We start from the raw sequence: 23243 nt of genomic DNA on the forward strand, positions 1-23243 counted from the left end.
GTACTGACATTACAGTTACCCACTGAAATAAAAAAAAACTTTCACAGTTGGCAAAATCTTAAACTCAAGGAGCAAAACAAGCCCAGATTTGCACAGGGATTTCTGTAGGGGTACTCCGGGAGTACCGGACCCACTTGTACAAGCTGTCCAGTCCCTGTATGACCGGGGCCAGAGCTTGGTCCACATCACTGGCAGTACGTTGGATTCATTACCAGTGAGAGCTGGACTCAGCAAAAGCTGCCCTTTGTCACTGATTCTGTTCATAACTTTTATAGACAGAATTTGTAGGCGCAGCCGGGGTGTTGAGGGATCCAGTTTGGTGGCCTCAGGATTGGGTCTCTGGTCTTTGCATGTAATGTGGTTCTGTTGGCTTCATCAGGCCATCAGGCCAACTCTCTGGAGCAATTTGCAGCCGAGTTTGAAGCTGATGGGATGAGAATCAAATCTGAGACCATGGTCCTCATCCAGAAAGGAATGGAGAATCTTCTCCGGGTCAAGAGTGAAGTCCTACCCCAAGTGGAAAAGTTCAAGTATCTCGGGGTCTTATGCAAAAGTGGGGTAAAGATGGAACAGGAAATCAATGGGTGGATCGTTGCAGCATCTGCAGTGATGCAGAGTCTGCATCGGTGTGTCGTGGTGAAGAAGGAGCTGAGCCAAAAAGCAACGCTCAGGATTTACCAGTCGATCTACGTTCCTACCCTCACCTGTGGTCATGAGTTGTAGGTAGTGACCAAAAGAACGAGATTGTGAATAGAAGATGCCAAACTAAGTTTCTTCTGCAGGATGGCCATCAGTGTCAGATTTCATAAATCTGTAGGTTTTTTTTTTGTTCTTTTTTTGTTTTTGTTTTTTTTAACAAAAGAGTTGCATATTGCAAAAGATCTGTGGTGCTCGGGTGGGGCAACAAATAACTGGGTGTGTTACACAGACTCAATTAACCATCATTAACAATTTATTATCACACTATTACAACTTTTTTAAGGTGTTGCAAAATAAAGTGCTCCTATGCAAAGTTGCGTAAAGAATGTCTAAATCTTACAGATCTGCCTTTGCAAAGACAACAATCGGATTTCACGACAGACTGTGTGATAGCTATGCTAGTCCATACGCAACATGCTGTGCTTTCTTGTTGTTCCTATAAGTTTTTTATTAACATTTTTTTTTCTGTCAAGAACAGGACAATACCCAAATAAAGACTAGCATGTGAGGTTAAAAAACACAACAATATTTACTAACCCATTTGTCTTTTTGATCAGCTCTGCCTTTATAAGCATTTTAGGTGTGCACCTTGAATACTAACAGTTTAAGTTAGGTTTAGCCGAAACAACACTGTCTTTGTTTTATTGTAGCTGCTTTGCTGATTTGTAACTAATGATGCAAACTGGGAGTCATCGCATGGTGGTTTGTATGCTGGAACTACAATGTGAGGAATTTACAGATGGTTTGAGTCAGTTACCACTTTGGAAAGATGGCAGTGTTTTTACAGCATAAAGCGAGGTGAGAGGTTTCCATTTCCACAAAACTTAAATACTCATTTTGTAAAAAGTTGTTTCATAAGTAAGAAGATATATTTCATGTAGGACACTTGTGGAAAGAATTCTGAATGATTATATAAATCAGGTAAACAAAAAGCAAAAGCCTGGAAAGACTAGCAGGGCTGTCTTCTACATCTGAGGGAATTCTGTGGGGTGTAGTGGAGTTTGTCAAGAGTCTGACAGGGAAACCCCATCATCCCATGAAATTCCTTCCAAAGCGTCTCACCACACACTTACACGGGCACACCCACTTGTACTCAGTCACATATGTGCTGAAATGTAGAAAGGACAACTCACACACACATTGCTGAACACACTCATAGAAACACACACTGAATTCAACAGAAGCTCAGCAGAGGATTTAAGGGGGGAAGCCCATGACAAAAAAAAAGAAGAAGAAAGAAAAAATCACCATTGCCTCATGTTTGAGGACAACCCTTACAGTCATGCGGTCTACTTCTGATGGATGAGTGAACTACGTGATGGAATACCGTGTGTGTATTGGTCAGGAGCAGGGATTTCCTCAGACTGTTTTTGGAATGCAGCTCTTTTATTGGGACTTTAAGTGATGTGCGTAAATCTGTCCGTGAGCCTGGCCATGCACATACACACCCTCATCCTCCAGCTCACATTGTGTCATGTAAGAGTATTGTATACCACATGGTAGCAGTGGGGATGTGACGGCATGTTTTGGAGCTTTGAATGTGAAAACGATACCCAAGAGAGTGTTCTCCTTTTACCTAAAGAGGCCCCAGCTGGCAGCTTCCGTGTATTGTCACCTTATGGAGGAAGGAGAGGAGGAAGGGGGGCTTGGCAAGGACTCCCCCAGCAGACAATAACATAATCAGAAGGAAAAACATTTAAAAAAATTATGGGGAAATGATCCCACAACACTGCGTCCTTTTTCCTTTTAGTTGACAGGGAAAACCACGTCATGGATTGTTAAGAAAAACGTTGATGTGATTGGACAGGCTTTCTTTGTTTCTGAAACAGGCATCGCATAACAATCTGAGCCCTAAAGGGATAATGGAAACCTTGAGAAGTTTCATTTGCTGCAGTATGACACACTTCTTAAATGGACCTTTTGGTTTAGGCTGCACACCTGTTACTCCATTTGGTGCATTCATTGTGAGCTGTGCTTCATTTGAGCATGAAGCACTTCAAATATGTAGGTGGTTATCTCAAGAAAAACAAAAGGCAGATTTCTTGAAATATGCAATACCTACACGACAGATATGTTATGGCTGCAATGCCTCATATGAATAACTATGCTTCAGTTTCTCTTGTTAGTCAGACAGTTGGTCTACGACTTGTCTCAGTTTCTAATCAGTTCACTTAAAGCTGAAAATAATGCCAAAATAAATGAAAATGCAGATTTGAAGGATTACATATATTTTGAAGTGACTTTTGCAGAAAGTTGCATTTCCAGTGATTTGAGACTCAAAGCAGAATCTTTTATTTTGAATTTGGTTTTTCATGATCTTCTCCCTGTCCATTCTCCTGTCTGCTGTCCTTTACCCAGTGACACAACATTGGCATGATGTCACACAAACACAGATGTGTCTGCACATACCATGCAGCATTTTCACATGGACAGCTGGAGGTACAGGGTAGATTTGGCTAATTATGTCTAGTTGAGTATATATCCTTCCCCACAGTCCTCACTAGAGTGACAGGGCTGCTGCGCTGTTCATACAAGTTAGAAAGTTAGCTTCAGCTGTACTGACACAAAATCTGTTCCTGTTCACACTGTATGGATTTTAAATATTTTATATGTGCCTTACAGCTTATCTGCAGTGAAACTCATCTTTGCTCTCTTCTATCAGCCAAAGCTCTCCTCATTCATCTTGATCAAATGCCACAGCTGTGTCCTTTTAGCATGAGTTTGAATACTGTACTAATAACAATAATAAGCTTTAAATGAACCAATTTGAAGAGTTATTGGGGATAAAACACTGGCAAAACTTGATCAATCACAAATGTGCAGCACTGCGAGCCCCACCCTGAATGTAGGCCATGGTTCCTACATGTAGATGGAGGGGATTTAGAAAGAAACTAGTTCCAGGAAAGTGTGCCTCTTGTTGAAAAGCAGTTTTTGTGATGCTATACTAAACATTAGACTGATATGAGACCCAATTTCTCTGTACTTGCATGCTTATTATGAAAACAATGACTATGTTTACTACTATTTACTACTTTTTTAGTCATTTAGTGGGTATATTTATTAATTTTGAAACTATTCAGCCATAAATGTACATTTTTGGACAAAATGTAAGAATGAGCACCCCCTCTGTGCCACTGTAGACAATGTCAGCTAAAATACAAAATAATATCAACATAGAAACAAAGCCCAAACTAAAAATGAACTAAATAAAAAATAGAACAAAAATCCACACCACTACTGCAATACATGCACCATGGTTGGCCTGATATGACAGTTTTTGAAACATGTACATACTGTAAGTTTATTGGTGGAGTCATTGTCATACAATATATCCTCCATGTTAAGTAAGAAAATGCTCTTGACGTGCACCTTGCATGGTGGAATTCAGGGAATGCCTTCAGCCGGTGAAAGTAAACAGCTGAAACAATGGAGCGTAGATCATATCATGGAATCTTGGACTGCTAGCTCCACTCCACTGGGTTCATCTGGAAAGGTCGGAGTGTTAGGCGTAGGAAAAATACACGCATACAATTCACCAACAATATGTGTGAGTCTTTAACACTGACGATTGTTCACAAACATTCATGTGCACATTCAAGACACATTAACAAGAACAAAGACACTCTATTCATCACCTTTCCATGCAGGCCCACACAGTTTTTACACTCTGCATGGCCAGAGTGTTCAATACCGAGGGATGCATGGCCTTAGTGATCGTAGAAAGAGGAGCAAGCACTGATTCCTTTCATGACTCCATGGTGCTTCACTTTGTGAGGAGATGGGATTTATTGCAGCAAGAGAGGCCCAATGTATTCTCCAGAACCCTTACAGAGAAATAATGTGTCCTGTTTGTGTGTCCTGTGAAAAGAGGAATTGTAAGGACTGCAGTGAAGCTAATAACAATCCCATCAAACATAAGGGCACATCGTGGGAAAAACACTCATGCTAAAACAGCACAGTTTTTCCACCAAAGGTCCTTTAGTGTTGCTAATGAGCAGCTGTAGATGCCATCCAGTATAAAATTTGGTGTTGATGATAAAACTGAAAATGGAGATTTATAACAGGGTGTGCTAATGCTAAACTCCACAGCTTGTTACTGGTTTTCTTATTCAGTCAGAAAGGCACAAAATTACTTCTGAGGTGTATCAACTCTATTTAGATGGCATTAATTATATATACTGCCTGGTCAAAAGAGAAACTAGCACCCTGGGCTGAACCAAGCTGACAAGCTGGGCTGGTTTCAATTTGTCAAGTTTGACAATATTATGTCAATCTTTGTCGATGGCATTCCAAAATTACAATGTCAAATACTATCCATCCATCCATCCCTCTATTCCCGCTTGTACCATTGTACCATACCTATTTGTCAGGGAATGATGATGCCATTCCAAAGAAACTACCAGAAAAGAAATAAAACTGAAATAAAAAAAAATAAATAAAAGAAAAATAAAACCACAAACCCCAGTTCTTTGTCATGATTGCTGCTCTGCTGAGCCTGCACTCTCTTAATCAAGCTCATCTGTTCCACTTGAAGCTTCTCTAATACTCATACCATTCTCACCTGTTCCCCGCCCTACTTAAACCCTCTCCTGTTCATGCCTTGTTGCCAGATGATCAGCAATACTCACACTGTTGATATCCAGCATTTCTCCTTGTCTCTAGATTCCTGAAGTCGACCTTGTTATGTTCCTTGGACTCCCCGTTGCTTGCTTCCCTGTTGGATTTTCCTGCCTGCTGCTTATCTGGATTACGACCCCCGTTCTGGACTGACCACTGAACTCTGCCTGGCATTGATAAGTATCAGCTTCTTGCCTTATGACCCTTGCCTGCCTGCCTGATCATTACATCTTTTGGATTGTGGACCTGCACTGTTTTCTCTCTGGAAGCTTCCTGGATTCTTTGTTCTCCAGCGTTTCCATGACTTTGCCACCCCTCCCTAAAGAGCTTCTTCAAGACTGCATCCGCATCCCTGGTGCTCAATAAATATCACCCTGGTTATACCTCAGTCACTGTGTGTGGCTGATTTCCCGGATCCTCAGGAGTTAACCATTACAGTTCTTCCTAGGCAGAATGAATATTCCGGACATTGAAACTTCTTTCTACATGAAATGAGGTCACTTTTTATGTGTATTTGCGTTTCACTTCAAGAGATAGAAAATTACTTAATTCTATACAGCAGGATTCTTCCTGGGAGAAAATCTCATTTCAGAAATCTACAGTCCAGTTGTCACAGGTCATAATTTTCATTTCAGATGTTAAAAAAGAAACATTTCAGATGTGTTGTGACTCCTGTACAAGTTTGGTATTGTGTTTGATGGAGAGGAAGCTGCACCAGGATGAAATATTGAAGGTGAGAATGGATTCAATGTTATTATGTTGACCCTAGATACTAAAGGGGGTAAAAGTGGTTAAAACTCAATAAATGCCATTACAACATACCAGAATATTAATATCCAACTGAATTGATTTTGTGAATAAAGTAAGACTGAAAATTACAATTGTTATATATCATCTAATCTGTTAAAATATGAATATGTTAACAGATAAAAGCAATACACAACAAATATATTTGCTAAAAATAAAATTTAAACCTGTGAAATTAATTGTTAAATACAAGAAAATTAGTAACAATTAGTCCATCTATGCATTCCTATGCTCACATAAGCAGCTAACATTACCTACCATTAGCAAACTAAAGGTTTTGTTATGTATATAACATTAAGTGTAATTTTTCAAGTATCTAATGCTATTTAAGGTAGAGTTGTAAAATTAAGTCATGCACTGCAAAGCTGTTGTGCTTACGTACTCGGGACACCCAAATGGTTAACAGCAGCTTTCTTCTTAGCTGATGAGTCTGGTGACTTTATATAACACAACATATAGTGAAAGAGTACAATATAAAAAGTCTTGTAAAATAACAGCATTTTTTTGTTTTCTTTTTAGGAAGGGAAAGGAAAAGTTTCCTCTGCTGTACAGTCATTTTACTCAGGGAATGCACCAAAAGTAAAAGAGAAGTCTGCTTATTAGTCTGCATGGTAACAGCTGCATCCTGTCATCAGCACAGCTGTCCACCTGCTGATAGTTATGTGTTATGGCCTCTCTAAATCAGCCCGGACCATCCCCAATCAGGACATGGAATATACGGTACCACTAGGAGACAGAAGAAGACAAAGGTGGGAGGGAGGGGCCACCTAAAGGCAGAGATATGAAGGTTGTGCATGGATTAAGCTCTTAGTCTGGTTTTGAATGTATGAGTGCAGCTGGCAGGAAACCTACTAGAAATGTCAGAGGGAGTGCACAGGAATTTTCCAGTGAGCCATGTGTTAAACTAAACGAGGACATTTGAGTTCAAAACACTGGTTATCTCTAAATAACCAGTAGCCACAGCAATGTGAGTATAACCACCAAAAGAAGGAAACTATTTTTCCAGTTCACGCTGAACACAGCAGTAACTCAACAGACCTATGGCACCAAAAAATCCCACAACGCCTGTATTGTGGGTGTTTGTGCTCATGCAGGAGAAATACTCACACATAAACTCAACATTATTTGTGTGTGTGATTACCTTGCTTCTGTAACCGTGTGTTCCACCTCATTGACTTAAATTGAGTCAATCATTCAGGGAGAGTCCCACTTTGACATAAATTTGTCCGTGACATTGTGGAAAGTGTGTCGGGTGGCTCAATAGAGGCCTGTTTTTGGTGACACCAGGGGGTTATAAAGGGCCTCAGAGCACTCCGTCTGGTCGGGAAACACATGACCCAGTCAGAGCAGGAGTCTGTCAGGAGCTGCCTAAATGCTCATCTGGGCTCCAGTTCAACAGACCAAGCAATTTGTCATGTTGAGTGAAATATATTTAGAGGATTTTTTTTCCTATCAAACACATACTATAAATACAAGGGACTGGGAAAAAAAAACACTTAAAATTTCTTTTGATGTTCCACTTCTTTGATAATTTTGAGGAGAAAACCATTATTAAAATAAATTATTATACCATGTAGGTGGGTGCATTAAAGCTGAAACACCACTTATATATTCAACTGTAATCACTGTGAACCTGTTATATCAAACACCCTTTGGGGACTTTAGGATTACACCACAACAAAACTCAATGCGAACTGTTTCCTTTCTCAATGCAGGAGAGTTGATACAAAATGAAAATTTAAAGCTGTTGACAGTGCAGCACTCTCAGTGCCTTGAGAAAGTTATGCAGCTAAGAAAACTGAGGAGACAAGCTTGGGTTTGCCCATCAAGCATGAATGTGTCCTATTACCTAATGCACAAAGAACGAACAGTGAAATGCCAAAAGCAGACTTACCATGTGTTTCATCTTTATCTCCTCTTAAGAGAAATCAAAAGGGATCAAACTGTCAGTTGTAATGACATTATGACATTATTTTTGGATTGAGATATGTATACCGTTAGAGCTTGTTAAGCTTGTTACGTACGCTACTTGAAGCGATAACTTTATTCTTGCTCTCGAGGTCGGAAGAACAAGAAAAAAAATTTGTATTGGTCCAGTAGGGATGTTATGCTCAAGCCGATAGTTGTTTTTTAAATAGCCTTGCAAAAAGCAGACTTTAGAGTTAATTATAAACTTCATCCAGAGGAATAAGAAGAAACATCTCCGTCTGCAGCTGCAGAGGAATGCCACAACCTCCTATGGGACAGGGGCCAAGCTGGTTTATAATCACCATCAGCAGAGAATTTTAATGATTTTAAACTTGGTTATTTACAGTTTAATTCTTGTTTTCTTTTAGGTGCGATCTCTAAAGCTGGAATGGTAGTGTGCCAGAAGAGGAGCAGACTGAAGCCTAACATTCTTGAGAAAATACTTTTTTAAAATAAAAATCTATGACACATCACAAAGTTGCCAAAGCATTTTTCCATTTTATATATTTTAATACAACTGTATAAAATCACTAGCACAATCACTATCCCCATTGCACAAGCACCCTTTCCTTCATATTCTCCCCTTCCACTAGCTTTGAGTAGATTACTACTGTCATTACAGATTGGTATACTTAAAATTACACCACAATTCTGTTACATACGCTAATCTTACCTAATAACCCCTCTTTATCATTTATATAAATAACAGAAAAAAATATTCACTCATGGTAGAAAACATATCCTTTATTGAAACTTATTAAAAGATGAGACAGTGATGACAGACGTGCAGTGAGGAAGCCATGTCAAAGCCATCCTTCTGATGCATCAGAGACCCACAGCCAGCAGATGGAGCTCTTGGACCCAGTCAAATGATTCAACACAGTGAGCCATTTTCATGCATTTGGGTCAAAGTTGACTCAGTGTTTCATGAGGCCTCGGTTTCACCATCCCTATGGTCCAGTTATTTCATACTCCATGATACTCCTTCATACTCTATACTCATCTGCGATGGGGTGGGATTACTGCAAAAACACTGTCTGTGTTTTTTTGTGCAATAAACAGTTGACCAGGTTATTTTATATTTAACAAGAAACTTCATCCATGGCAGGACGGGATTGTGCAAGTGGCGGTGTCCTTATCTTTAACCATCCTACATGAGTTGTTTAGGAAAAAGTACTGGCTTCTGATGGAGTTTGTAACAGCTTTTAGCCACCATAGTAAAACCAATGACAGGTGGGATGAATGAGAATAATCTTTTTATTTCAATGCAATGTCCTGGGAAGCCTTATATCTAGCAGGCTTGAAACACCACAAAAATGCTCAAGAATGGCTTACATAACATTTTTAAATAACTAGGAGATTAACCTGGCATCAAAATGTTATGGAACCCAGTATGGCCAAGAATCCTAAAGATGTGTTAAAAAAAATCCTGATCTACAACCCACAGGACTTGTGTCTTTGCCCCAGAAGGTCAGAGCTTGTTCTGGCAAAATCTGTGCGACCAATACCTTAGACAGGTGGTTTCAATAATGATGTTGTCTGATGTACTTTCAGGATGTGTCTAAAGACATATCATGAGGCCAGAGTCAGATTTATTATCAGCACAAGTAAGAAATCCTGCTTTCTAACACACTGTCTTCACCTGATGAATATGAAAGCTATGCAAGAAGAAGCCAGCACTTGGCTACATGGAGCTGACAGATGATGCAGAGCAGGTTGGTAGAGATGAAGAAACAGCTAGGGCTCTCAATACGTAAGCTTGAGAAGCATGTTAAATATGGGAGATGAGAAAATGACTACTGCTCAGTGAGACTGACTCATGTTACTGGGATGTAACTTGTTTAACTGCAATTTCTTTTGTCAAGTTTTACCACATTTTTGGTTTAAAGGTTAAAAACATCTACAAATGATCTGTAATCTTATATATATAAAAAAAAGTTAATTTGTTTGGCTGTAAATCCTGACCAAAACTGTAGTCATAGTAAACAATACTTTCAAACATGCTGAAAGTGTCTTTGAATAAAAAAAAAAACAACTTAATGTTTCTGTTCATACTCACGTTACACAATCACTATCCAAATTACCACCTGTACAAGGGACAAGTGGAAAATACAGTATGTCAGTACATATGTATGAGTGTTTCTACATTGGAGCAGATGCCATTCTCAAGTTTTTCCTCTCAAGTCATGAGAAGTGAGAACAAAGTGGTTGGACGGTGTGTTTTGCGTTGAAGACACCCTTTTGAACAAGCCCTTCATAACATGACAACACTATAAAAAGACTTACTGGTTAGGTTTAAACCTCAGTGGTCAGGAGGGGTACATACTATTTGTATACAACCAACACCCAAACTCCTGACCACAAAGGACATGCACCTCTTCAGTGATACCTAATGGGGGCAATGGTGACAGAGCTGCCCTGCAAGATGTTTTACTGCCATTGCCAGTAACTTTGGGTTCAGTGTAGGGCCCAAGCATACTTGGGAGGTTGAATTACTTCCAAATGGTGGACAACCACCATGGTCCCTAAGTTTCCAGTCTTACTTATTCCCTGTTTGACATGTGCCTGCCACTAAAGAACATATGGCTTTTCACTGATCCACACAAATGTGCTGTTTTATGTGGCTTCAGTGGTTATTGTTGCATTGTAAAAAGGTTTGAAGCCTTACTAACAATGTCACGTGTCATAAATCTGACTAATACCTAAATAAAAAAAAACAAAAAAAAAACCCCACTGACTTCTATTAAGTAGACATGAGTGAATATATTTGAGTTTTAATCACTTCATAGGCCCAATGTAATGATCAGAAAGACTGTTTTCAGAGTAACAAGAAAGCTTGACTTTTCTCATTTAACTTCTCAGTTAGTCAGAACTCGAGGAGTCTTATTAATATTTCTTGTGTTCTTTGTTTCGCTGATATTTTCAATGACAGGAAAGTCTTAGGTGCAAATTTCCATGAGAACATTCTTCCAACAAGCATAGACTGGTACACAAGAAAGCTCACTGAACAAGCCTGAGTCAGACACTGGTGTTTACAGGAAGTCACAAATATGAGCTGTGTTGAAATAAGTCAATCATTTTGATGGGATAATGTCAGAATTACATCTGAGAGATGTTCAGTGAGGAGTCATGTAATTATGAAAAATGAATCTCTAACATTAATTAAAAACCTGCTGATACCAGGAAAACGAGACGGCCCGCAGAGATCTCTGAAGTAATTACACATTGCAGAGCTTCCTTCAAGGGTGGAGAAAGACAGAGTGTAATCATTTCTCTTTTTATCTGCCAACAAACAATCTGTGAAGGAATAAAGTACAGCACATTTGTTTTCTTTAGCTTAGCTTATGTGTATGTGAGTTTCCTGCAGCCATCCATCAAAGGCAGCAGCGCTGAGCTGCCCATGGAAATGTTCCCTCCCTCAAACAGGAGATGTGTAGCTTTTGGCACCGGCCAGTAGCAGGGTGTGTGAGTGCAGTCAAAGGTCAAAAGTCACAAGGAGAAAACTGGTTCAGCACTGACATCAAACCTTACCTTGACTAATGAAATTTGACTTGAAGGATCAAAGAAAGTTTGTCTTCCATTGTGGTCCATTTCCCCTGACAGGCTCTCAAAACAAATCCCATTAAATGGAGAGCACATCTGTCAGGAATGGATGTAAGAATGTTTTTACACACCTGCTCATCCTAGAAAAGTTTATATCAGTTAAGGCCTGCACATAAAAACAGAGAAATTAGTTTTCTCTCCCAGGGCTGCAAAAAAAGAACATAATCACAGCCCTGGACCCTCTTCTATCATATCACACGTATAATCGTTTATCCTAAATTCCACCTACAAATGAACATTAGAAGTAAGTACAAATAAATTTGGATTTATCAACCATACGCATGTTAGCTGATGATAAATCCCACATGTTCTAAATCATCTGCCTGTTCCCATTCATGGTCATTTGCATTCAGAAATGCCCTTATTTAACCATATATAGAGACAACACAACACAAGTCGCTTATAAATCGCTTATATTTCTTCTTAAAATGATGGAGAGAAAGAAAGAAAGAATTTCTCCCGAGTTTGAAGCCAACCAAACATCTCTGTTTAGTTCGCTCATTCAGGTTCAGTTATCATTTACTTTAAACAATACATTTGGAGCACAGCTGCAAAAGTTTAAGTGCAGGAGATAAATATTATTTAAAAATCCTCTGAAACAATAAAAGATGCAAAAACGTTAAGCTAACAAAGAATAAATAGATGCTGCAGAGAAAAATGAGAACAGTAAGTGATTTGGGATCAAGGGGAGATTTATCAATTGTTTTCAATCCCAAATCCCTGCAGCTCTAGCAAGATCTTGTTCAGCATCTGATCAGAAATAATCTCATCAATTAGATCAGCTGATCATCTGATGAAGCTCACAGAGGAGCGCAGAGGTTGAACATGTAAGGGATAATGCCCGACGAGGTATCCATTATCATAAATTAATGGACGATGGCTTGAACATTCCGACGCGAGGGCTTCCTCACTGCACGTCTGTTATCCTTGTCTCTGCGAAGTCCATTAACTTATGATAATGGACACCTCAGACCATGGTCTAATATTTGATAATGTCAGATCAATGGTGATCGGACCTCACCTGCCTGTTACTGGTGTCATTTGTAAGTTTTGAAACCAGTCAAGCTATGTCTCTATTTTTGTCAAAAAGATGGCTAATTGACTAATTATTATTCTGACCAAATAAACCTTGCAGATGCTGAGATCACTGAGACACCTGCAGCGTCCCTCTTCTACCACTAGATTCTGTACATATGCATGGTCGGAGCAAGATGGTAAATTCCACACTTTGCGTGAAAATGTTCTCACGCACAAAATATGCAGGAATCTGTGTGTGAGAATGGTTGGGCCCTGGTTCTGGCAGCTTGTCTACAACACATCATCTGGACAAACTTTTCTCATGTGGTGTCTGATTACTATTATGTGATTGGTCAGAAATTTTAAGTGCATGTGGTCAGAGATGGAGACAGGGAGTTATTGAAGAAAACTCACTCACATACTGAACTCAATGGCAGTAAAACTCACTGAACACTATAATGACGGCAATAATAAAGTGAAAAAACAACAGTGTGTGTTTAGTGTGAGGCTTTGTCAAGTCCAGTGACAGACACAAAGATCATTCCTGCCAGCAGCCATCGCTCCCCTGAACAAAGCCCTATCTTTTTCTAATTATTTATTATTATTGTTTTTATTTTAAAAAATCTATTACAACATTGTAATTTCCTTCCGGGACAAAGTGCCTTGAGATCACGGTTTTGTGAATACGCTAAATATAAATACGAATCAAACTGAACTGAGTTGAATTAAAATTATTTGACCTTAAATGAATTGCCTTACATAGCAGTGAAACCCATAAAATGTTCATGTGAGTGTGCAGGTGAGTGAATTAACAATTATCAATCTGTCTAATGCTGCTGTGGGTTTCAGTCCTGTTTCGTTTTCTTTTTTCCCTAATATAAGACATTTTCTAATGTCATGTTTTAAATATGGTGTGTGTATGGGTGTCACATCACTATGCTATGATGAGAAATTTAAACTTGTTTAAAATGTAGTATTCACTATTAAATCTTCTTAATTTCATTCTTTATCATCATGAATGGGAGACATGACCATCGCTGCCACATTATTTCTGTTTATGTTTATTATAGCCTTGTTTACCATTATCATTACTTTAAGCTGTTTCTCACTGGAATGTGAAGTTATTTAGCTGGATCTGACAGAGTAAGTGTGATCTTTCAACAACATAAATAAAGAACCACAGTGGACTTGCACTGCTTCAGACAGAAAAATCAGTGACTGTGTTGAGTTTTTTTAAGAACAAACCAGAATCATTAACCCTGACAATTGCGACTGGGAAGCCCCCATTATTTTCTTCTCCTCCACTCCTTGATGAGAGTCTAACAGAACCAGAACCAGCTTAATGCTCACAAGGGAAAACATAAGACAAGAGTGACTATTAAAAAAGAACAAGCAGTCAATTTTTATGACCATACAAGGCAACCTCACATTCCTGCCTCTGACATTTACTGGCTCTTAAACCGTGGCCTCATACTTGCCAAAACTCTGGGGAGGAATTCTTATCAAGCTACAGTAAAGGAGAGGTTTACTTATTTTCTTTTACAATGTGGAGGGAGTTGTGGGAGTGTGATGAGTGGTAGAAGGAGGTGTGAGTATGCGTAAAAGGTTAATGGGATTAACAAGGGTGCAGATAAAAAGAGAACGAACAGAGAATTGGGAGTGTGAGGCTCAAATGAGACGTTTCCTCTTCCAGACTTTAGAAACATTCAGTGCGTGGATCAGAATACATAACATGAGAATTTTTTATAATACTGTTCATTGTATGTATTCAACACTTTTTCTAGAAAACCAACCTCATCTAAATTCTAAAGCCTTTCTTTAAATATTAATATGTACTATTCTCTATAGTGGCATTACTCTGCATTTCCGTTGCCATAGCTTCACATTTGTGGGTCAGTTGGTTAATCCCTGTTAGTTTAGGAATACCATTGGTATTTAACCTTTAACTTCCAAACACCTACACACACACACCTCTTCAGTATCAGAGAGCTGTTTTGTGTAATGAGTTAAAAGACTTCACTGTGTATGTGTGTGTGCGTGTGTGTGGACTATTTTTTCCACTGCACTGCCTGGCACAGCAGTGGAATCCCCTCATTAAAAACAGATGACGAAAACAACGCATAACAGCATTAATGTGTGCAAGAGTGCATCTGGCGTGTGTGTGTCCCTGCAGCATGTCTGTCTGATTTCATGCACACAGTTGCAAACCAACCATCCTAACGCCTTGGCTTGTGTTAGAGCACTGTTTGGGATAAGTAACGGAACATACTTATCCCAAACGGTGCTCTAACACCTATCAAACAAAGCTGGAGCTGCCGTTTAAAAGATCAGAGGGTTCTTACCTTACACAGAGCTGTTTGTCCCTTCAGAGACACCGTAGTAAAAATTCTTGTTCAAAATATGGCAGCTGCCATGTATGTAGACCCATGTATAAGTGGTTCATTTAGCAGAATTAATTAGTTATTTTAGCAAATAACCAGCAACAAAGAAGAAGACAGAAAAGGTACACAATTTTGAAGTAGTTACCTGTAGTACAGTCATCTCTGCACCTGATGCCACTGGATCCACTCGCAGAATTTCAGCCACTAACAGCCACCATCCACAGCTGTGTTTGGCATTTCAAGTAATTTCAACGCCCATCTTTACCACTAGATGTCAGTAATTTTTACACATTGGACCTTTAAAACACATTAACTAAAAAAAAAAATAAAAAAAAAAAACAGAAAAGACTGAGTCAATAACAATATGACACTTGAAACATCCACATATTTCTGTAAGATTCTGAACTCAGGTTCTGCTGCTTTAATTATTCAACTCAGAGCAGTTCTTGTTTATTTAACTGTTCCACAGTACAGATTGTTTGGTAAATGTTTGGTTGCAGATGCTGTAATTACTAGACTGAAATAAAACTTCATACAACAGTCTGTCATTTTTTAAAATGGGTTTTATTATTTGAAGTTACTAGTGCTTCTTTGTGACTAAACTCCTCAAAAAGGAAAAAAGCCTGTTGGATGTGTAAATGGTTGAAATGAGTCATGCACATAAAGTTGTCACGCTCTCATTTGTTGTCGTCAAATTGCTCCATTTATCTGATAGTAAATTTTAAACTCCATAGACATTAAATGTTTAAATAAAATGGATGTATTTAGAAGCAATAGCTTTTGCATCTATCATTATTGTTATTGTGGAGGTAAAAAGATTAGTAATTTTCCATTATGAACTGTTTGTAAATGACCCTTTTATTTAAAAACAAAACAAAATATGCCCTGTAATTCAAATGAAGTACCATATCATTATTTTTATACTGTAGCCTTGACTGAAGTGCTTACATCAAAGAGAATTCCGCTGCAGCTTTTTTACAGCTTCCATCATGGAGAGGAGGAAGAGTGCGGTTAACAATGGCAGGAAAAGGATACTTGTAAAGAAAAGTCTGGCTGCAGCCACAAAGAAAGTGGCAGTGCATGCTTATTTTGTAGAGCAACAAACAATTTAAACATCCCAGAATTTTATAAATGTTGCATTCTTGTTTGGTATTGTCATGTTTCTGGTGTGTTTTTATTTGGATTCCTTGTCACAGTTATTTATCTCCTTCATGTAGATTATTCCAATTTTATTCTAATTCAATGAGGAGCTCCTTAGTTTTTAAGGTTGTCTTGTTAAACAAAAACATAAAGTGCTGTCATAAAACAAGGAACATGCTGTATTTAATGGATGAAGACAGTGTAAGTACCTCCTACATACCGATTAAAAAGATGCTGGTCACATGATATTTGCCTTAACAGACGACTGAACTTATCTAAATATAAGATATGGAACCATTGTGTTTTTAAAAATACACCTAGTAAAAGAAAGCTGTAAAACGCACTGAAGAGAGCAGAGGTCTTATGTTAGATGTGTGTGGTGAATGCATTAACAGCATGTCTAACTGAAGCAAATATCACCAGCTGCAACACACAACCATTAGCTGCTAACTTATCATGAAAAGCAAACAGAAACCAGGAAATTCTGAGTTGATATGACAGATGCACAGGTCAATAAAATACAGCTAAAGTAGACCCAGGATCTATCCGTTGATATTAAATTCAAGTAGGATGCAAAGTCATCTCAAAACAAAATTCTTTGTGCTTGTTGCTGGGAACTTTGTAATGTTTAGATGTTGTGAGTGGTGGTTAAGAGTTGGGGCATCCTGGTCTTGCAGGCCCCGGGGTTCTGCATTTAACTCACACTTAGTTGGCTGGTGCCTGATGATGCTGGCAGGACGCTGGTACCCTGGAACCTCTACTTTATGGCCGTGGGGGCTCTGGCTTGGTTCTTCTGCAGTCTTCAGGGTGAGTGCGTTTTCACTGCGATGGACTGGTCCTTTGAGCAGGCACAATTGCATTTGCACGAATGCACCCATAATTAGAAGCAACTCATTCCTTTTACTTTGCTCTCACACTCATATACACATACATATTTCCACACGCCCATTCACTAACACACATGCTGATAAATTCACTGTGTTGTTCTGCAGGTTTAATTACAAATAGCTTATGCTTCATATACCTGCTGGTGGTGTTTGTGTTTTTCTCAGTTTGTGTTCACAAAGGTGCTCCTGATGGTTCTATGCTTTGTTTTCTTATAGAAGCTTGAGAATTCAGTCTGTTTCTTCACAGATGTAGCAGCTGGTTGTCTGGTTCTGTTTTGGGTTTGGTTGTACAATTGTTGCAGTTATGTTCTTGTTCTTCCCTTCACTCTTCTTTTTTTCCTTTCATTCACCTTCCCCCTTTTTTGTTACCTCTGTCAGGTCCAGCTTTAATTCAGTAATAAAAATATAAATACATAAGGAATAAAACTTCAGTATCAAGGAACACCTTATATTCACAGAGCTGCATGTCCTTTAAATTCAAAAAGCTCCCTGTGGCAAAGCAAATTAGTTTGGTGCAACACAGTTAGACTATCATTGTGCTAGCTATGACGATGGACAGGGCAACAAAAATCATAAATGTGTTGTTAAAGGATCTATTTTGGGCAAGTCAATATTTTCTAAACCTTAATAATGACATTTTAATGCCTAAATCCAACCAGTGATTTTAAAGGCCCAGACCTGACCAAAAACTGACAAGAAAGAAAACAAAATTTAAAATAAGTAGAGATGGGAATCAAACCCCAATTCCACTCAGGAACCGGTTCTAAATTTTTCAAAGCACCATAATCATGCACCACTTGGCTTATCAATACCTCTATCTGACAGCTGCTGGCCAGCTTACTGACTACAAATAAACAGACATATGAGTCTGTTTGCTGTCGGATCCAGATAATGGCTATATTTCACTGACAAATGTGACAATGGTACAAGCTCTAATTACTGTATTATAACACTGTTAGCTGCTTGTTAATTTAGCAGCTAGCTCACCTTTAGCCACAGCTGTGTAGATGTGCTTCATGGAGCCTTTAGTAGGCTGTAGTTGGACACACTGTTAATTAGATTCATTCTGAGAGTGAAGTGGTGAAAATGTGGAGTGCATTGCAACATGCACATTTCTGTGTGCACATCGGGCCATGCGCAACACAGAGAGCAGGAGAAATTTTGTTTTATCCTGTGCAGTCTGGAAATTTGCTGCAACACAAAGCTGAGGAAAAAAAACTGCGACACTGGCAGCATGATGTGGACATTTATTCCTACTAGGTCTAGTATGATATAAAGTCATGGGTGAATCCATCTCTGCATACCAGCCTTTACAGAATACCTCCACATAATCTGATCCAGGATGATGGGAATCTAGAAATACAACAGCGTGGTCTAAACAACTACCTTGGTAGAAATTATCATATTTCCTCAGTTATTACTAAATATTAAAAACCTGTTTTATTTCTTTTTTATTATAGAGTTTCAAGAAAATTCAGGGACCAGAAAATCTTATGATTTTATTTGACAAAGTTATTGAAGAGCCGTATGCCGGTTTTACAACTGAAAATCCTAGAAATTCCAGTCACAATGCAGCAGTCAGAGTTTATTTTATTCCATTACTGGTTAACTTCATGTAAACATCTAGAGAATTTTAATATTAAGTGATGCATTTTTTTCCCCATTTCAGGCCAGATTTGTAGTTTGGGCATCCAGATCAGTCTTAAGATATTATTGATCTGAATAATTTCCTTTACACTGTTTGTGTGGAGTTGACAAAGATTCTAATATCAGAGTTTATTCTTTTTAGATATTAAATAGTATTATTTAATACCGTAAAACTGTGTAGTAGATACTTGTTTCTTCTTTTTGAAAAGACTGGGACAGGAATTGATAAGGGAATCAATAAAGAACTGGATCAATAGCCAGAATTAATAATAGAATGGATATCAATATCATATCATATTATCAATTCCCATCCCTAAAAATAAGTATAAAGAGTTCAACAGTGTTGTGTTCTGCAGTTAATTATGGTTCTTTAGTCATTTTCCAAATTTCTACTTTTAAGATCCACTAAAAAGATAAAATAAGAAAAAACAGAACTTTCTCTTTCATATATCAGGCTATACGGGGTTAAATACACAGAGCTTATTATACAGCTAACCAAACTGCACATATATTAAAAACATTAATAAATTCAATAATAATAATTCAAGATTAAAGTCTTGCTTTGTGAATGCCTGAAACAAATGTACTTAAATCATAAAAGCTGATCCTGCAGGACTATTTTTAGTGATATTTTCCTCAATTTAAATTAAATACACTGCATTGTATTTACACAATAATGTCTTATTGATTTTGCAGCACTTTGTGGATCCATTCATTACTTAAGCTAGCAACATGAAGCTAAAATTGAGCATGGAGGAAACTTTTATTTTCAATATGGCAAGGCTGGAGAAAGGACAGTGATTGTGTTCACCAGTGAGCCCTAGTTTATTTGTGATAAGCTTATCTTTTAAACCTTGGAAAGAGGGATGCTAGCTAAAAGGCCAAAACTGATTGTTAGCTAAGAGATGAGCTAATCGCTTCCTGGTTCAGGGCAAAATGCAAGCACACACATTGGTTTTAATCTTTCCATTCTAGCAAGACAAACAAATAAACTAAAAAAACCATCCCTTTACTGCCCTCATGACTTCCCTTTGAAAAATTGTGTCCAGTCCAGGCTCAGTATAACAGGTGTAACTTTTCCCACATATGGACTGATATCTAACTGAGTGTGCTGTAAATCGTACTTTTCTAGCAGAAATTAAAACATTAAAACACGTCTGGGCCAGTTTTAGCTGTTATGGCAACAATAGCTTCCTAGCAACCAGCAGAGTTTAGATTCTCTAAATGAAGCTGCTGACAAATTGATGACTGTAAGAGTAGTGATCAGGTGTTTCCAAGGAGTTAATAACAATGCAGCCATGTGTCTGAGCTGACTGAATCCATTAGAACTATGTTTTGGTGAAATGAGTACACTGTTATAAAATGTTAGATAGAGAATGAAAGCCTTCAGTCTGGGAAATACTTGGCTGCCTGAACAGGCAAAGTTGTGGTCACAGATTACAGACAGACTATTATAAAAGCAGATTTAAGACATTAGTTTACCAGGTGCTCTCACATCCAGACAGATGTTCTGAAACCTTTCTTACAAAGACTTTTAGTCCAGCACCTAATCTTTTCTTTTCAAGCTGCATGTACAATAGGAAAGAGTGACTCCTGCTGGATATAATGCGAGGGGCCCCAAAGTAAATACAGCTAAAGATTTCTGAAGAAGCCCATGTGGGGAAGACATTTAACTTAATGTATGATTTAACAGGTGTTTCTATAATCTTTCTCTCTTGATTTCCTTTCTAATTTAACTCTTTTTTTTTTGTCTCTCTGCATAAAAGAAAAAAAACAAAAAACAAAACAGTTCTCTAATAAGGCTATTTTTGTGTGTCACTGTGTGTGTGTTTTTACGTCATCAGGTCATTTTGTATGAAACCCACGGACTCCAGGATGGTTTTATTTATGACTGAAAAGATAATTTAGGTAATATTGGTAATAACGAGAAGTATTTGGACACTGACCACAATCAATGAGCCAATGAGGTGCTCGCATTATATGGAATCCCGATTCAGACGTTCTCACTCGACTGAATAGACATTATCGGTGGTTTTCAGCTTATTCATATGGGACAGTGTGCGCTTATCATTCTTCCATACTGCCGATCAGCAGCACTGATGCAGAAAGACTCCTGATCCTGTCCGACTGGATAATTACCTCACATTTTAAACAGGAAACTGAAAACAACCAAAGCCACTCTGGAAACAAACTGAAAGTTGGGGGAAGCAAAACAACATAAAAAATAAAACCTAATGAAAAATCTATACTACCTGCTACAAGTTAAAGCTAAACTGTTTTATCCTTTTATTTTCCCTAAACTTTAAGTGAATGCATTTTATCCATAGTTTGCTGTAGCAATCTTTCAGACTAAATAGACTGGATGACCAAATGCGCTGGTGGTGCAGGCGCACTGACCTGTGTTGCTGGAAACATATGATACGATGTGCCTAGCTTTTTGTTAGTGATAAGTGATATCAAGTAAAATACAAGCCAGTATCAACAATACTGATCCGATACTTTGTACAGAAACTTAATGTGTTTGGAAAATCACTTTCAAAGCTGAGGGGAAAGGAATTTAGTTTTTTAGAAAACTTCAAACTGAAATTACCAGTAAAATGCATAAATAAATATATAAATGCCACACTAATTGCAACACCTATATTAAGATATTTAGTTTATCAGCAGTCTAAACAAATGAGAAGTATTGATGTTATTGCCCTTCTATTATTTCTTATCAGTATTTTTATTTTTAAAAACCCTTTAAGGGCCGTTTCACTGAATATTTAATGACACCCAGCCTCTGCAGCATCCTTACTGACTAAATCTAGGCCTGTTGATTTAATGTGATCTGATCTCAGGGACACATCACTCCAAGCTGAACTCATACAGATGTTTATTGCAGCATTTTCTTATTTCATAGTCATATTTAATACTGTCAAAAACATCAACACGAACCTGAACCTAGCAGACAGATGAAAAAATGTAGCATCAGTGCTACACAGCTCCACATTTTCTCCCTCTGAATAGCAGTTAGTACCTACCTGCAGCATCAAAGGACTCCAAGAATGACGTGTCTCATCTTTGCAGCACCTGCCCCGCTAATTTCCTTCTCTTTCTCATCATAATTTAATTATGTAGTGTGTTATGGTTGACTCTTAGATGTTTAGGAGGTTTGCCATGTTCCTGCAACACCTCTATATCTTCCCACACACAGCATACATCGTACCATTGCTGTTCAGCTCCACACATGATGCCACGGATTGAAAGAGTGAGAGGTGCTGCTGCGCCGCTACGCTGGGCCATTTCACAGCGGTTACTTTCCACTGTTCTCCTGTTCATGATAGACTGCATTTTTACCCCAAATCAGTAAAATATCAATATTCTAACATAAAAAACATCTATCCTGAAACATAAAAAGCTAGTATCTGTAGTATCAATATTTTGGTATCGATCTACACATCACTACTTTTCATAGGATTTGCTATGGATAGGTACTTAGAAAATGTTGTGTTAAGATGTGTAAATATCAGTAAATATGTTACTAGTATTAAAGGAATGAAAATGGCACATAAATGACAAAGATTTTACAATGGATCAGTTTCCTACTGGCTGTGAAACGCACACACATATACACACAGCAGTGTCAGATGGTCATACTGATGCAGAACAAAACCCCTGATAAATTCCCCTGAATGCATTATTTGTCTGAGTCTGTCATTGTTTGATCTTAAGTAATTTCTTATCGCCCCAAGTCTCTCTGGTATTGCAGCTCAGTGTTGGTCAGTATGCGGTCAGACTGGTGTCCCTCAACAGCTGAAGTCCCAGATGTGTCAGATCAGTGCGCCTCTCTATGCACCGCTGCAGTGGAGATGCTGACCTCGTCCACATCCACCTCCTGGCTCATAGGCTGCAACACTCCACTGATGTGCAGCATTTCTTCTTTTTAAATTAATGTTGATGTTGGACCATTTTTTTCTTCATGTGGACCGTGATGGTCTGATGTGATGTTTCCATCCAGCTGCATTTGTGTGTGACAGAGAGGCTGTCAGAGGCTTGCAGCAGTTTTGGCTGCTTTTTGTTTGTTTGTTTGTCATTGCCATTGGTTCCCTCACAGCAGTCAACGTGTTTATTTTAATAGACTAAATCACAAACAACACTGGTTCCCACTTCACAGCTCCTTGTTTAGAGGCTGCAGATTTATCAGTGGAAGATGGATCATCTAATAAAATAATATTGCACCTTTCATGTTTTAATTAAGCTGATTGATGCTTCCACAGAATATGTTCAAAAGGCTGATTTTCTGAATAGCTACAGGTGGGGAAAGATCCTGACTGTACTTTTGCAGAGATACCATGTCATTTTCATTTTTAGAATAATTTAGAACCAAATTTGTCTGGCACATAGGCAGCATACTGTCTTTATAAAAATGTATGTTTTGTTTCACAATGTCAGAACATATTTTAGCAGTTGAGGTTCTTAGTAACATACATCTCTG

The sequence above is a fragment of the Melanotaenia boesemani genome, chromosome 10 (assembly GCF_017639745.1).
Source record: "Melanotaenia boesemani isolate fMelBoe1 chromosome 10, fMelBoe1.pri, whole genome shotgun sequence".
In the NCBI taxonomy this organism is placed as follows: Eukaryota; Metazoa; Chordata; class Actinopteri; order Atheriniformes; family Melanotaeniidae; genus Melanotaenia; species Melanotaenia boesemani.